This window comes from Camellia sinensis, chromosome 3 (assembly GCF_055761805.1).
Source record: "Camellia sinensis isolate YWXY chromosome 3, ASM5576180v1, whole genome shotgun sequence".
In the NCBI taxonomy this organism is placed as follows: domain Eukaryota; kingdom Viridiplantae; phylum Streptophyta; class Magnoliopsida; order Ericales; family Theaceae; genus Camellia; species Camellia sinensis.
The window spans coordinates 118,205,737-118,219,864 of NC_138963.1; the positions used below are offsets into that span (position 1 = coordinate 118,205,737).

At 38.9% G+C, this 14,128-nt stretch overlaps 1 pseudogene; it reads left to right on the forward strand.

The window, feature by feature from the left end:
• The first annotated feature begins 7,273 nt into the window (after positions 1-7,273).
• On the forward strand, positions 7,274-7,987 carry LOC114273002 (presenilin-like protein At1g08700 pseudogene; annotated as a pseudogene).
• The last annotated feature ends 6,141 nt before the right edge of the window (positions 7,988-14,128 follow it).

Here is a 14,128-nt window from a genome sequence, read left to right on the forward strand (position 1 = left end):
GGCCAAGGCAACTTCGTACTCCTCGGTCCATAAAAAATCTGTGGCTTTCTTTGCTAAGTTGAAGAAAGGTTTGCACTTGTCTGAGCTTCTGCTTATGAACCTATTCAGGGCTGCGGCCCTTCCAGTCAGCATTTGTACCTGTTTTGCCGATGTCGGGCTCTTCAATTCCAGGATGGCCTTGATCTGATTTGGACTGGCCTTAATGCCTCTTCTGGTCACCAAGTATCCCAAGAACTTACCAGATCCAACTCCAAATGCACACTTCGATGCATTGAGTCGGAGCCGATATGTTTTAAGGATTTCAAAGACTGCTTTTAGGTCGGCCAGATGACCCTCACGTTCCTTGGTCTTTACGACCATGTCGTCGATGTAAACTTCCACCGTTCGGCCAATCAGGTGTCTGAACATCTTGGTTACCAATCTTTGGTAAGTTGCTCTTGCGTTTTTCAACCCAAAGGGCATCACTCTGTAGCAGTACAGCCCTATTGGGGTGATAAACGCGGTCTTCTCTTCATCTAGAGGGTACATGGCTATCTGGTGGTACACCCTGTAGGTATCCAGGAAGCTCATCCTTCCATGCTCTGAAGTGGGATCCACCAGCTGGTCAATCTTGGGTAAAGGAAAATTGTCTTTGGGACAGGCGTTGTTTAGGCTGGTAAAGTCAACGCAGACCCTCCATTTACTATTCTTTTTCTTCACCACTACTGTGTTCGATAACCATGTCGGGTAGTTTACCTCTCGAATGGCCCTGGCCTCCAGAAGTCTGTCTACTTCCTCTTCCACTGCCTTGACGTGCATCAACATCGGTCTTCTTGCTCGTTGGATTGCAGGTTTGGCCGACCTGTCAACGTTCAGTTTATGGCAAGTGACTTCGGGGTCAATGCCAAGCATTTCGTAGGGCGTCCAGGCAAACACTTCAATGTTTGCTCTCAGGAAAGCCTCCAACTCTTTTTCCTCTTCTTCGGCTAAGCCCGAGCCGAGAAGGAAGAAGCGTTCTTTGTTCCCCTCCTGGACGAGGATTTTCTTCAGTGCTTCTTCACTCTTCTCGGCTGGCTCCTTGTCGATATCTTCTAGGACTTTCACATCCTCGTCTTCGATTTCTGCCTTCTCTGGTTCTCGTATGCTGCAGGTAGATTTTATTGCTGCCATGGAGCAATTCTTTGCTTGCAGCTGATCTCCTCTGACTTCTTTTATCCCATGCTCTGTTGGGAACCGCAGTAATTGGTGCAATGTTGAGGGAACAGCCCTCATTGCGTGCAGCCATGGCCTCCCCAGAATTGCATTATAAGGGGAGGGTGTGTTGATTATGGTGAACTCTGTCTGTATCTTCTTAGTGCCAGCCTGCACCTCCAAGCTCGTTGTTTCTAGTGGCCACGTCGGCGTTCCATTGAACCCGACCATTGGGCCATTGGATTGCTCCAAATCGTCTAGGTGAAGGCCAAGCTCCTTGTAACACCTGATGCACATGATGTCACAAGAGCTGCCTTGGTCGATTAGGATGCGCTTCACTTGGCACTCCCCGACCTGGAGGGATACTACCAAGGCATCATTGTGGAGATGTTGGACCATCTCAAGGTCGGCTTCAGTAAAGGACACTGCTGGTCCTTGGTACACCTCGGCCCGATGTCGTTTTTCCCTGACCTGGTACACGTGCTGCAAGTGTTTTACCCTCTGGGTCTCCCCCTGTATTTCATTTTTGTTGACCTTCGAGTGAATTACATTAATTACCCGAGGTCCGCTCGCCTGTGGTTGCTGTGCTGGGGGAGGCGGAGCTGCTGGTGCCTGAGGCAGTCTTACCTTCTCTTTCCTTGTCCTAGTCTCATCTACAAGGTCCCTTAAATGGCCTTGCCTTACCAGGTGTGCTTTCAGGGCTCTGCAACCTTGAGTCATATGCCCATCTTCGTTATGGTAAGCACAATGCTTACCAAGGCTTCTTCCCATAAATTCTCCTGGCACCCTAGCTGGTGCTCTGAAATAGGGCTGGGATCGGATTTTGTCCAGGACTTTGTAGATTGGGATCCGGAACACAGTTGTGACTGCCTGTGTAGCCCTCAGTCCTACCTCTTGCTTGTTGGACCCGTTGTTACCTCGGCCTCACTTCGGCGAGCCGTTACCTTTTTCTTGCTTTGTCTTCTTAGCTCCTGACATGTCTTCCTCGGCTCTAGCATACTTCTCAATTCTAGCCATGAGCTCTTCCATGCTTTTTGACAATGTCTTCGCCAAAGACTTTTGTAGTGGGCAATCATCTTTTAAGCCGTTCTTGAAAGATACGACCGCCACCTCTTGGTTGCACTCGGGTATTCGGTTGAACACCTCATAGTACCTTTTTGCATAGGCCCTAAGGCCTTCATCCTTACTGATTCTTAAAGCCATCAATGCGTCCACCCTTAATGGCTGTAGCTTGTTTGTTACGAACCTAGCCACAAGCATCTCGGCCAGGCCTTCCCAGGTCTTCACACTTCCCTTTGGCAGTTTGTGAAACCAATTCGATGCAATCTCCCCGAAGGATGAGGGGAACACTTTACAGAGCAACGGCCTGTTCCCACTGTACAATGCCATTGAGTTCAGGAATAATCTAACGTGGAAGTTGGGGTCCGACTTACCATCGTATATTTGGAACCTCGGCATACTGAATCTCTTTGGAGCTTCAAATTTGTCCAATTCCATTGAGAATGGTGTTCTCGGCTTAACAGGGGCAGTTACCTCGGCATCGATATTCTGTTGTTTCCTCTTGAGGTAATCTCTCAAGTCTTCCTTGCTCTGCCCAGGTGCTCGGCTATCTCCCGACTTCATTTTTTTTGGCATACTACTCTCAGCTTCGTTGTGGGCCCTTTTCAACCTTTCTCCATGAGTTGTGTCGAAGCACAGCTCCTACCTTTGAATATGCCGATGTTCTCTAGGGTCTGCTTCTTTAGTGCGATGTGTCCTTCGTGACTCTTCTCTCCTCTACTCTCCTTGCCCAACCTCCCAGGAAGGCCGGTGAGAGTGTTTTTCGCTTCTGGTGTGCTAAGGGGCTATTGGGACTGGTTTCTACCCTCCCTTCTGGAATCGGCCGCTGGAATCGGCGTGTCTTGCAGCGGGAATGGTGGCTGCATGACGTTATTTTGCATCATAAAATTGACGACCGATTGCAGGTTTGCCAACTTGTTTGCCATCTCTTTCACCTCTTCGTCCCTCCACAGGCATCTATCCTTTCATACCTGGAGGTCGTCCTCGTTGTAGTATCCGCTTCGATCTGGTTTCTTTGGTACGTCGCCATCCTGGCCGACATCTTTCTTGCCGTGATTCTGGTTCTGAGTCTCCTCATTGCGACCATCTTCCTCCACGTTTGGGTCAACGTGTTTACCACTCCCAGCAGGGATTTCGTCCCCAACCTTATCCTTCTGTCCGTCACTGACCATCTATTCTCTTTTCTTTCCCACAGACGGCGCCAAATTGTGTGAGTGAATTTCTGACCACACTGCCAAACTCAGTATTCAGCTGGAGAGCACTGGTAGAATAGATGGCACATGACCGACCTGCAACAGAAAGAGAAGATTTCGGCGGTGGTTCGTCCACCCGGGAGCACTCCGACGATCAAGTCAGTATATCTCTCAAAGATAATCAATAATGCTAATCTCACTGTTTAGAATATAAATTGCGTACCTTAGACCCATCGGGGGTGCCTCTCTTTTATAGTTAATTCAATCCTAGTCCCCATAGAAGCCTAGCTTCAATGGACTTCTGCTCAGTGCTTATCCTAGACTCTCCAAGAGATAAAGATAAACTCCCTAAGAGTGTTATCCTTATCCATGCTAAAGTCCTTCCTCATTCTAGGACTCTTGTGCCTTATCCGTTTATCCCGGATTCCGATATCTTCGGAGGTAACCTCGGCCTAGCCGAGATAACCTCGGCGTCATGACCAGGACGCGTGGCACCTCGGCTGACACGTCGGCGTCACCTTGGCCACGTGTTGGTACTCAGAAAATATATCCCTACACTGATTTTTTTATTTTTTGTTTTGTTTGTGTGTGTGTGTATGTCTTTGTAAGTTTTGTTGAAGGTGAATTGTTTTCAAATTTGCTCTTTTCACATGGGTTGAAAACGAAAATTTCTTGTTGGAAATGTTTCGTTTAAACTTTTGAGGGTTCACATAATTTTCTTTAATAGGTAAAATCTCGTGATATTATTTAAATTTTATTAATGAATTAATATTGAAATGATTGCATATTTAATGATCCATGACCTGTTTGGTTTGGATTTTAAAAACAGTTTTTTAGAGTCAAAAATTGAAAGGGGATTTGTTTAAAATTTTTCCAAAACTATTTAAAATTTATCTGTATTCTCAAAATCATTTCAAATCAATTTCACATTTATTTATGGATTTTATTAACAAGTGTCCTTAGAGTATCACTAATTTATTAGGCATATAATGTTTGTTTGTCAAAATGTTTAGTATAAGTCACTTTTTTCAACTTCAATGCACTAGATATTTTTACTCAACTCATATTCACAATATATATGTAACTAGCTTTCAAATCATTGTGATCATTTTTCTCTATCTTTGTTACTGATGTGATATTTTTTAAAGTTAATACTATTTGGATGAATAGTTAAAATAAATAGTAGGGTTAGAGTAAAAACATGAAAAAATTGATAGGTAAAATAAAATGTATATTTTATAATAATGTTTAGTTAGATAAAATGCTTATTAGTGTCGAAGATGCTCTTAATATACTTGTTAAGAATGCATTAGCTACTAACTTTTACTTTATTTTTAGGGTAAATTATACTGACACCCACTGAGGTTTCTGTTTAATACAGACCCTTCCTCACGTTTGAAAAATTACATTTGTCTCCCTAATATTTTTAATCTCATTACAAATTGCTCCATGAATTGCTGATGTCATGCCCTAAAATTTTCTAAATGACCATTTTGTCACTTTTCCAACTATTTCTTCTTTCTATCATTATGACTACATTCAATAACTTTTCATCATTAAATATGTTTATGATATTTTTTTGTATAAATTTTTATATATAAATAGAAAATTTTCATTTTTATTTCCACAATTATTTTCTTTCTCGTCTATTCACTCACATTTATTACAGTATTACCAAATATCGTCATGCACATTTTATTACAGAATCACTGAATTTTTGTATTTTTTTTTTGTATTTGGTCAATTTAAAAAAAAATACAAAATATTATACTTCTTAAGTATATGTAGATTAGGTGTATCTAAAAACTAAAAGAATTGTTTAAAATATTATAAAAAAAAATTCTGTAAAAATAAAATAATTCAAAAAATATAAAAATTCATTTTTTGGTGTGAATTAAACTAAAAAAAGATGATTTGTATTTCTCTTGAAATGATATGAATAAAATATCAGTATTATTTTATTATTATATATGTACAAAGGCTAAGGGGCAAATATGTCATTATAATCTGACGTGGGAAAAAGTGTAATTTTTCAAACTTAAGGGGAGAATTTGTATTAAATAGAAACATCAAGGAGTGTTAGTGTAATTTACCCTTATTTTTTATATGAAATAGTTAACATAAATGGCTACAAAGTTATATTTTTGAAAAGGGGAATTCGATTTACATACTACTAATACTCTCAGTACACACCATTACTTTCTATACACAAAAAATAATTTTTAGGATTTAAAAATATCGTAATTCACATCTCAACTTTCCATTGCTAACCCTATATTAACATAACACTAACTATTTGAGTACACATCATTACACACACTAAAAACTCTTTATCTTCATCACTATACACAACAAAAATCCCACAATCTTCATAACAGAAACCAACAGAGACCATATTTGTCAGTCGTAATCTCCATTGCCGGTAGAAGTTTCATTCGGCCTCTGTCTTCGCAAGCCTTGTTCTACATAGTTAGTATTAAACTCTCGTCATGTTTTATTTAGTCGCCTTCAGATCACCGACAAAGTGTTTCATTCGGCCTCCATCTATGCCGGTGTTGATCTTCATTGTCGGTCTTGAACCCTCGTTTCTCGTTGTCATTTCAAATTTATCAAATTAGTCATGTTCATAAATATAGAGTTGAACAAATATAATGTGTTCACAAATTTGTATTTGAATAATGAATAAAAATTTAATTTATCTTAAACGAACTAATTTAAAATGTTCAATTTTTTTTTATTTTATATATGAACATTTAATATTTGGTCAATTTAATAATTTGAACAAAACTGTTTTATTCAAATATAAATAATCGAACATTGTGTAAAAATTCAACTCTGATTATCCGAACATGACAAACAAATTCATATTCCTAATATATGAATGAGATAAATCAAAAATTTAAAAATTAAGTCATAAACTAACATTTTCAATATTCAAATCAATGTTTTTAATGTTTATATCGAACCCAAACATCTTAGTGTCATCCATGATGTGCAAATCTTCAAAGCTAATTGATTTTAATATTTTTAAATTCTAAATCTTGAAAGTCAATAATGAGTTTGAAAAATAAGTATAATGTAGAAAAGAACGAAATGAACTAATTGATAATGAATGATATCATAAGTGTATGTTAATGGTCAAGATGATAAACCCTATAGGAATGCTGGTGTGTGAAGAATATTTTGTATTTTTAAATAAGAAATTTTTGCATGGGTAGAATACATCTCATGTTGTCTTTAATAGTCATTTCATTAGAGGATATTATTAAAATATAAATTTAATCTATTATTAGTGTATGTTGAGAGTATTAATGGTGTGTAAATAAAATCATCTTTTTGAAAATCTACAATTAATTTAGTAACAGGACAACTATACCCCAATTTTGAAATCTGAAAAAAGATTAACTATGAATCACTTTTATGAATATTATTTTTTTCATATGTAAAACGTGACTTTTGAAAACAATTAGGGTAAATTACATTCACCTCCCTTGAGTTTTTTGACAAATACAAGAACTTCCCCTGTAATTTGAATAATTTTCACAGAAAAAACTGATGTCATCAAAGCCAAACACTAAAATGTCCATAATGCCCTTAAGTGTTCTCAACCATATCTATGTCCAGAACAGTGTATTTTCTAAGAAAATAGTGGGTAGTTTCCTTTGACTTCATTTTGTGGTTGCTAACTCCATTACCATCTCTCTCTCTCTCTCTCTCTCTCTCTTAAATCTTCAAAAATGTCTCCTAAATTGCCCTCTCTCTCCTCATTTCCCACCCCCAATCCCTAACCCTCACCCCCCAGAACCTTCACATTACCCATTCGACTAAATTCCCCAACCAAAAACCCTCCAATGGACGGAAGCATTCTCGAATCCATTGGACTCGAAATCATCAGAGTCATGGCCCCAGTTTTAATTTGCATGCTCTTAGTTGTTCTCTTAGTCTACTCCTTCTTTTCCTCCTCCTCCTACTCCTCCACACTCATCCGCACCGCTGCCAATCTTGTCTACCTCGAAACCCCTTCCGATTCCGCCACCCAGAAACTCGATGGCGCTCTCCTCAACGCCCTCGTCTTCGTCATCATCATCTCCATCATCACTTTCCTCCCCGTCCTCCTCTACTACTACAATTTCTCCAATTTCCTCAAGAACTACATTCGCTTCTCCGCCTTTTTCGTCCTCATCGCAATGGGCTGCTCAATCTTCCACTCCATTATCCAACATTTCTCAATCCTAATCGATTCCATACTTCTTTTGTCTTACTTCTCAATTTCACTGTTGCGGGTGTTCTCTCGTGCTGTACCAATTTTCTTGAAACAAGGATTTATGGTTGCTTTGGGGATTATTGTGGCGGCTTGGTTTACCAATTTGCCTGAATGGACCACTTGGGTTTTGCTAATTGCACTTGCTTTGTATGATTTGGTTGTGGTTTTGGCTCCTGGAGGGCTTTTGAAGATCTTGGTCGAATTGGCTTCGAGCCGGGATGAGGAGCTTCCGGCATTGGTGTACGAGGCTCGGCCAACTGTGGTGGGTTTTCCTATTCTGGTTCGGTGGAGCTTCAGATAGTGCCTAGGAACAATGAGAGTGATTTAGATAATTCCGATTACACTACTGTTGCAATTCGAAAGCAGAGTGAAGTTGGGATTGGGGGATGAGATGAGATGAGAGAGAACAAAATATAAAAATTAAAATTAAAAACAAAGTTGAATACTATAATCAAAAGGTATTTTCGTCTTTTCATGCTCAAATAAAAGGGTAATATGGTCATTTTGTATACAAAAGTAACGTTGTTTATGTATAATTGACGGATTGGGAGAATCTGTACAATGTCAGGTAAAGTAGGAGAGATTACTGTAATTATTGAAACTATCGGGGAGGTCCCTGTATTTGTCAGAAACCTCAAAGGTGGTGAGTGTAATTTACCCAAACAATTATAATGGATATTTTTTTCTGTACAAAAAATTAAATTTTATACGTAATAACTAAAAAACATTTGTAATAAGCTTGAATAAAGAAAATTTTCAAATATTGATTGGTAATGGTTAAAATCAAATAAAAAAGGGTTTATTACACTTTTTACCCTTAAATTATTGCCAAATTATCTATTTAGTTTCTGAACTACCGATTGAATATATTTAGTCCCTAAAATATATAAATCAAAATCTATTTAGTCTCTAAATTATTGATTGAATCTATTAAGTCCGTAAAATATTTAATTCAAACTTATTTAGTCCCCAAAAGGATTACAAAAATAAAATATATGCTCATACTTATTATAAATTAGTACAAGACCCTCTTCAATTAAGATTTTATTATAGAAAAATCTTTTAAATTTTTATTTTGTCTTTAAAAGGTATTTTATTTCATTGTGTGTTTAAATTAATATTAGAGCCTGGTTTTTTCAATGTTGCCAATAAATTATATGAATATTAGATATCCTGAAAAAGTAGAATTAGATAATTTTAATAATAATACTTCTTTACAAATAGTAACAGAACAAAATAATACATTAATTAAGGAATAAAAATAATTTAGCGAAAGACTTAAAAATAATCAATTAGAAATTATAAACAAAATGTAGCATAAAATACTAGATAAAGGCAAACACGTATCTATTGTAGAAGATAAATAAGAAAATACTATAGATAATTATCCTTAGCCATAGAAAGGAAATTCAATACATGGATTGATGCTCACTTTTCAAATATAGAATAAAAATGTGAGACCATGAAATATCCTCTCACATAGATGTTATAAAGATCCAACGAAGAGAAGAGCTTCACCCCTGTAGATCTGCAATGATGAACATAGTCGGTGCCACCCAACCGGGGTTGCCGGCCGGGAGTACTCCGATGATGAAGTTAGAATCCATGAATGAAGAATCAAGAATAGTAAAGTGTGTTTGTGCGCTCCCTGAAGCAGAGAGAGATCATACCTGTATGTTATGAGGTCCCTTCCTTTTATAGACGGGGTGGGGCCGAATAAGCCCAATAGTTTGGGCCTTTGGCAAGCCTTGTTTGGGTTAACCCAATATGTTGATATATATTATTTTCTGGCTCCCACAATTGCCCCAAAACTTTCATTGTCTTCGGTAGACAGAATGAGAGTTTTTATTGCCGAGTTATGCTGTTCAAATAGATGTTAGGTCCTTTGACAAAGAATACATGTGATAAATGCATAACATAAATGAATGAATGGCTGGATGAATGCATTTATGTATGAATGTATGTACAAATATATGTATATAGAGGAGAGAGATGAGCTAAAGCCCAGTGAGTAATACTATCTCTATAAAGATCGGCCACTTTATTATAACCCCCGGGTAAGGGTGTAGGCCGCAGTATTATAACCCCGGGCAAGGGTGTAGTATATTGTTGAGTGCAAAGATTGCTTCCAAATTTGGACTTTCATGTCGAGCTAGAAATATTTCTACATGCCGAGCACGGAAAGAAAAATGATGCAGACCACTAATTAGTGGTTGCACCAGGGATGTGGTAGTGGGTCCTACCCACTGCCACATGTGTTTTGTGTCTTAGTTTTTGTTTTTTTGTTGTTTTTACTTGCCACATCATTAGTGGTGGTGTTAGTGGTAGAAATTTAGTGGTCTGTAGCATTGTTGGCACAGAAATGATTGCCTGAACCAAATAAGACAGATTAAATAAGGTAGATATATCAGCTAAAAAATGGACCACGGTATTATTACCCATGGGTGAGGGTGTAGACCTGTGGTATTATAACCCCCGGGTAAGGGTGTAAACTTGCGGTATTATAACCCCTGGGCATGGGTGTAGGCCGCGGTATTCTAACCTCCGGGCGTAGGTGTAGGCCGCGATATTCTAACCTCTGGGCGTAGGTGTAGGCCTTTGCTGATGGTGCTCCGTGCCGAGTGCGAAGATTACGCTGTATTCGGAGACTTTTACTGATTTTAAGTGGCGACCGAGTGCCAATATTGCAAGGATTTTGAATAATGCATCCTGTGTCGGTGATGGCCTGTACTGAATTAGGTAGACGTATTAAGCACCAATAATATTGCTCCGCTTGTAGGGAATTGCCAAGTAGATATTGGGCCAACTATTTAATTGCCGAGTTACTCGGTTTGCGTTTAGTCCAAGGTAGACTTGCCCCATTGCTTTCGAATGACAGGTGTTAGTCGAAAGGAATGTAGATTCCCATTGCCCTATGTTGCAGAGACGATTCGGCTTTGGTAAAATGACAGTGCGCAAAAATATGCAAACTACTGACTGCCAAGTGTGTAATGTATTGCTCGAAAACTGGCGCTTGTTTGGAGTGGTGTGAAAAGGAACGAGAGCGTGTAACTCAGGTAAATGTTGTAGTGTTTGTACCAAGTTGGCCGAGTATGCATGCATATCAGAGGTGCTGAGATGATGATTGGCTGATGTGCCCAAATTGGAAAGCGGGAATTTGACTAAGATGTCCCAGTGGGCAATTATTTTTCCGAATAATGTTGTTAGGCAAATAAAGTTGCCGAATACTGTGGCCAATGTTGCGAGTAAAGTTGATGCACTGCCGAGTAACTAGTGTCAAAACATCGGTGTCCATTTCATATATAATGTGATTTTGCCGAAACGTTGGTCAGCTACACTTGGGTCAGTCATTATGCCGATCTTTTGGTCGGCGATTTCTCTTAGCTTCACGGTGTGTCGGCATCCCTTCGGAGTTGGATTTGCTAAGAACTTGGTTGGCAATGGTTGCCAATTTATTGAAGTTGAGTTTCTTGTCCAACGTATATTTGCCCTATTACTTTTGAATAAGATTTGTTATTCAGAAGGAATAAAATGGACGTGGAGCAAAATTGCCGAGTAGGCCAATAAAAATTTGAAACGGATTCCGTGCCCTCGTGTTTTCGAGAAATTATGAGATTTTTGCCGAAGAGGTAGACAAATTAACAATTGTTGTTGTTCCGAGAATGTCTAATGCTGTGGAGTGAAAGTTGTTATTCGGAAGGAATTCATCCTTTGGTGACAAATGAGTCGAGCTGGGAGATAGGCAGAGAATCGCCAAATAAGATGTAGTTGGTGAATTCGGCATTGAGCAAACTCCAGGTATGACGACAAAAATGTTGTTTTTAACTGCGATATGTGGCATTGCATATAACATCTATGAATGTTTGGTATGGAATTTTCAAAATCAGACCGTACGGATGTGTTCAAAAGGCTCTAAATAGTTAGAAACGGTTATTCGATTGCTGGAATCGGACTCCGGATGGCGTAATTTATAGATAAAATGGATCCGATGGCTCAGATCGGGAAGAATTAGGCTCCGCAAAGCACTGGATAATTTTTCTGACTTATTCTGCATGTAACGGCTTGGCTTGATTGCTTGCAGCACGGCTTAGTGGCGTGGCAAAAAATATAAACAATGTTGTTGCCTACAAGATTTGAACTCATGTCCTTGTAAAAAATGTTGAACACTTAACCACTTTGCCACCTTAAATCTTTGTGTATATGTTTGGCTCATTATAGATTTGAACTTGATTGTTTGGCTATGACATGATGTAACTTAGCCTCAATGCACACAATAATTTCTTTGTTTGCCAACTTCTGGTCGTTCTCTTTGACAAAATAGGTGAATTTCTGGGCAAATTTCGCCTAGCCCATACGGCTTTGTTTTAGCTCCGATTTTGACGTGGTTTGTTGCGTTGGACTCGGCTTAATGTGTACTTCACACTAGTATGGCCAAAACTTGATTTTGACGATTATGAAAATTTTAGTTTTCTGAAAATTTGGTCCGTTTCGTAACTACTGGCGAACTTTGGTTAGTTCTTGGCTCCTCGGGTTGGTGGGTTTGGACTCCTTGAGTTGACACAAATCTGCTAGTGTTATGCCGAGAGAGTAGTGCCGAGCAAGATTGTGTAGCTTTGTAGTTGCTAATACGTCGGATGTCGAAATTGTTGATAATCAGCCGAATAAATGTTGTCGAAGCCGAGTTATAATATGCAGAGAACTAAAATCGCCGGATAAGTTGTGCAAGCTTTGTTGATAATAGGCCGAATAAATGTTGTCAAAGCCGAATTATAATATGCAGAGAACTAAAATCGCTGGATAAGTTGTCCAAGCTTTGTTGATAATAGGCCGAATAAATGTTGTCAAAGCCGAATTATAATATGCAGAGAATGAAAATTGCCGGATAAGTCGAGTTGATCATATGCATGTAGCGTTCATAATGCCGATGAATTTTGTTGCCGAATTGTGGGTGATATTGGCGAATAATATGAATTAATAGTGGCCCAAATGGTGCAAGGCCGAATTCTTCGTGCTACAGGTCATGAAATGCAGAATCTTCGATTCAAACTCCCAACTTTGAGCCCTTGTATCGCCCTCGTTTGAAGTCCGATTGGCCTCATTTTTGCAGCGTTGGATTCACCACTCGGCCTAGTGTTCATTCCACTATTCAGATGCGTAAGTCTGCCTCAAATTGGATGCCGTTGGATCTCTGAAAGTTGACCAAAAATAAGATTGGTCTACTCTTTTTTTGTTCGGCTCTTTAATGTTGCGGAATAATAGTGGAGCATGGTTGCGCAATGTAAGTAACTCGGCAAACTTGCTATGGCTAAAGATATTTGTAAACGGGTTGTGATTGCTGAAATCAGAAGTGTTGCAGTCCGATGGTCCGTTGCCGAGCTTGATTATACGGTGGCCAAAGTCATTGCTAGACAACCGCTCTTGGAAGCTGACATGGCTGAATGACATGGTCGTGCTCGGTGAAACTTATTCTCGGCCTTTCATTGACACTGAATGGCTTACACCTTTTGCCGAGAGAATGTCACAAGTCCGCTTGGTGAGTTTGGAAAATCGACAGTGACTCGGGGTGCTTCGCGACAGCTAGTCAAGCTTTGGTGAAAGATGTTTGCATTTGTGATCGTCACTGAGAAGAGCCTAGCTTGTTATGGGTGCTAAACAGTTTTGTCTAGATTTTGATCAGCATCAACATGAGCCATTCATGACAATTGAAGTTGCCTCCAGATCTGACTGTTTGAATTTATATATATATATATATATATGGCCAGCCAACTATCACAATTAATTAAATAAGAATAATAATTTGTTTATTCTCACAACTCATGGTCCATTCTAGAGAGAGAAAAATTGATGACCCAGCCTTGGATTCTACAAAAAGCTTTAGCATAGGTACTCGTGCATACATGTTAAGAATCAACTTTAAGCTAAGTTTTGAGAAACAAAGAATAAATAAATAAATGGACAGACCCACGTATGAATTTAGCCGAATAACTTTGTTGAATTGCCGAAAAGATGTTTGCACCAAGAAAGGTGTGAAACCCATTTTTAGAGAGAGAAGACAACTACTAACTTTATCTTGTTTTGACAACCTTTCTAAGCAATATTAATATTCAACAATGCTTTGATCAAATCTGTGAGCATAAATAGATACATACATAGATGTGTATATATATATATATACCTGAACTTTAGCAAAAAACATAATCAGAATGAAAGAAGCCGAAAACCCAGCTGTGGGCAGTATTACTTGGGATTGATTTTGCTTTTGTAGAAAGTGCACTAACCTCAAAGCAACCAATATATGTTTACTTACAGTAGTATATTTGTTGTGTTCTTCGTTGATCTCATTCAGTCATTTCCACAGACGGCGCCAATTGTGAGACCATGAAATATCCTCTCACACAGATGTTATAGAGATCCAACGAGGAGAAGAGTTTCACCCCTGTAG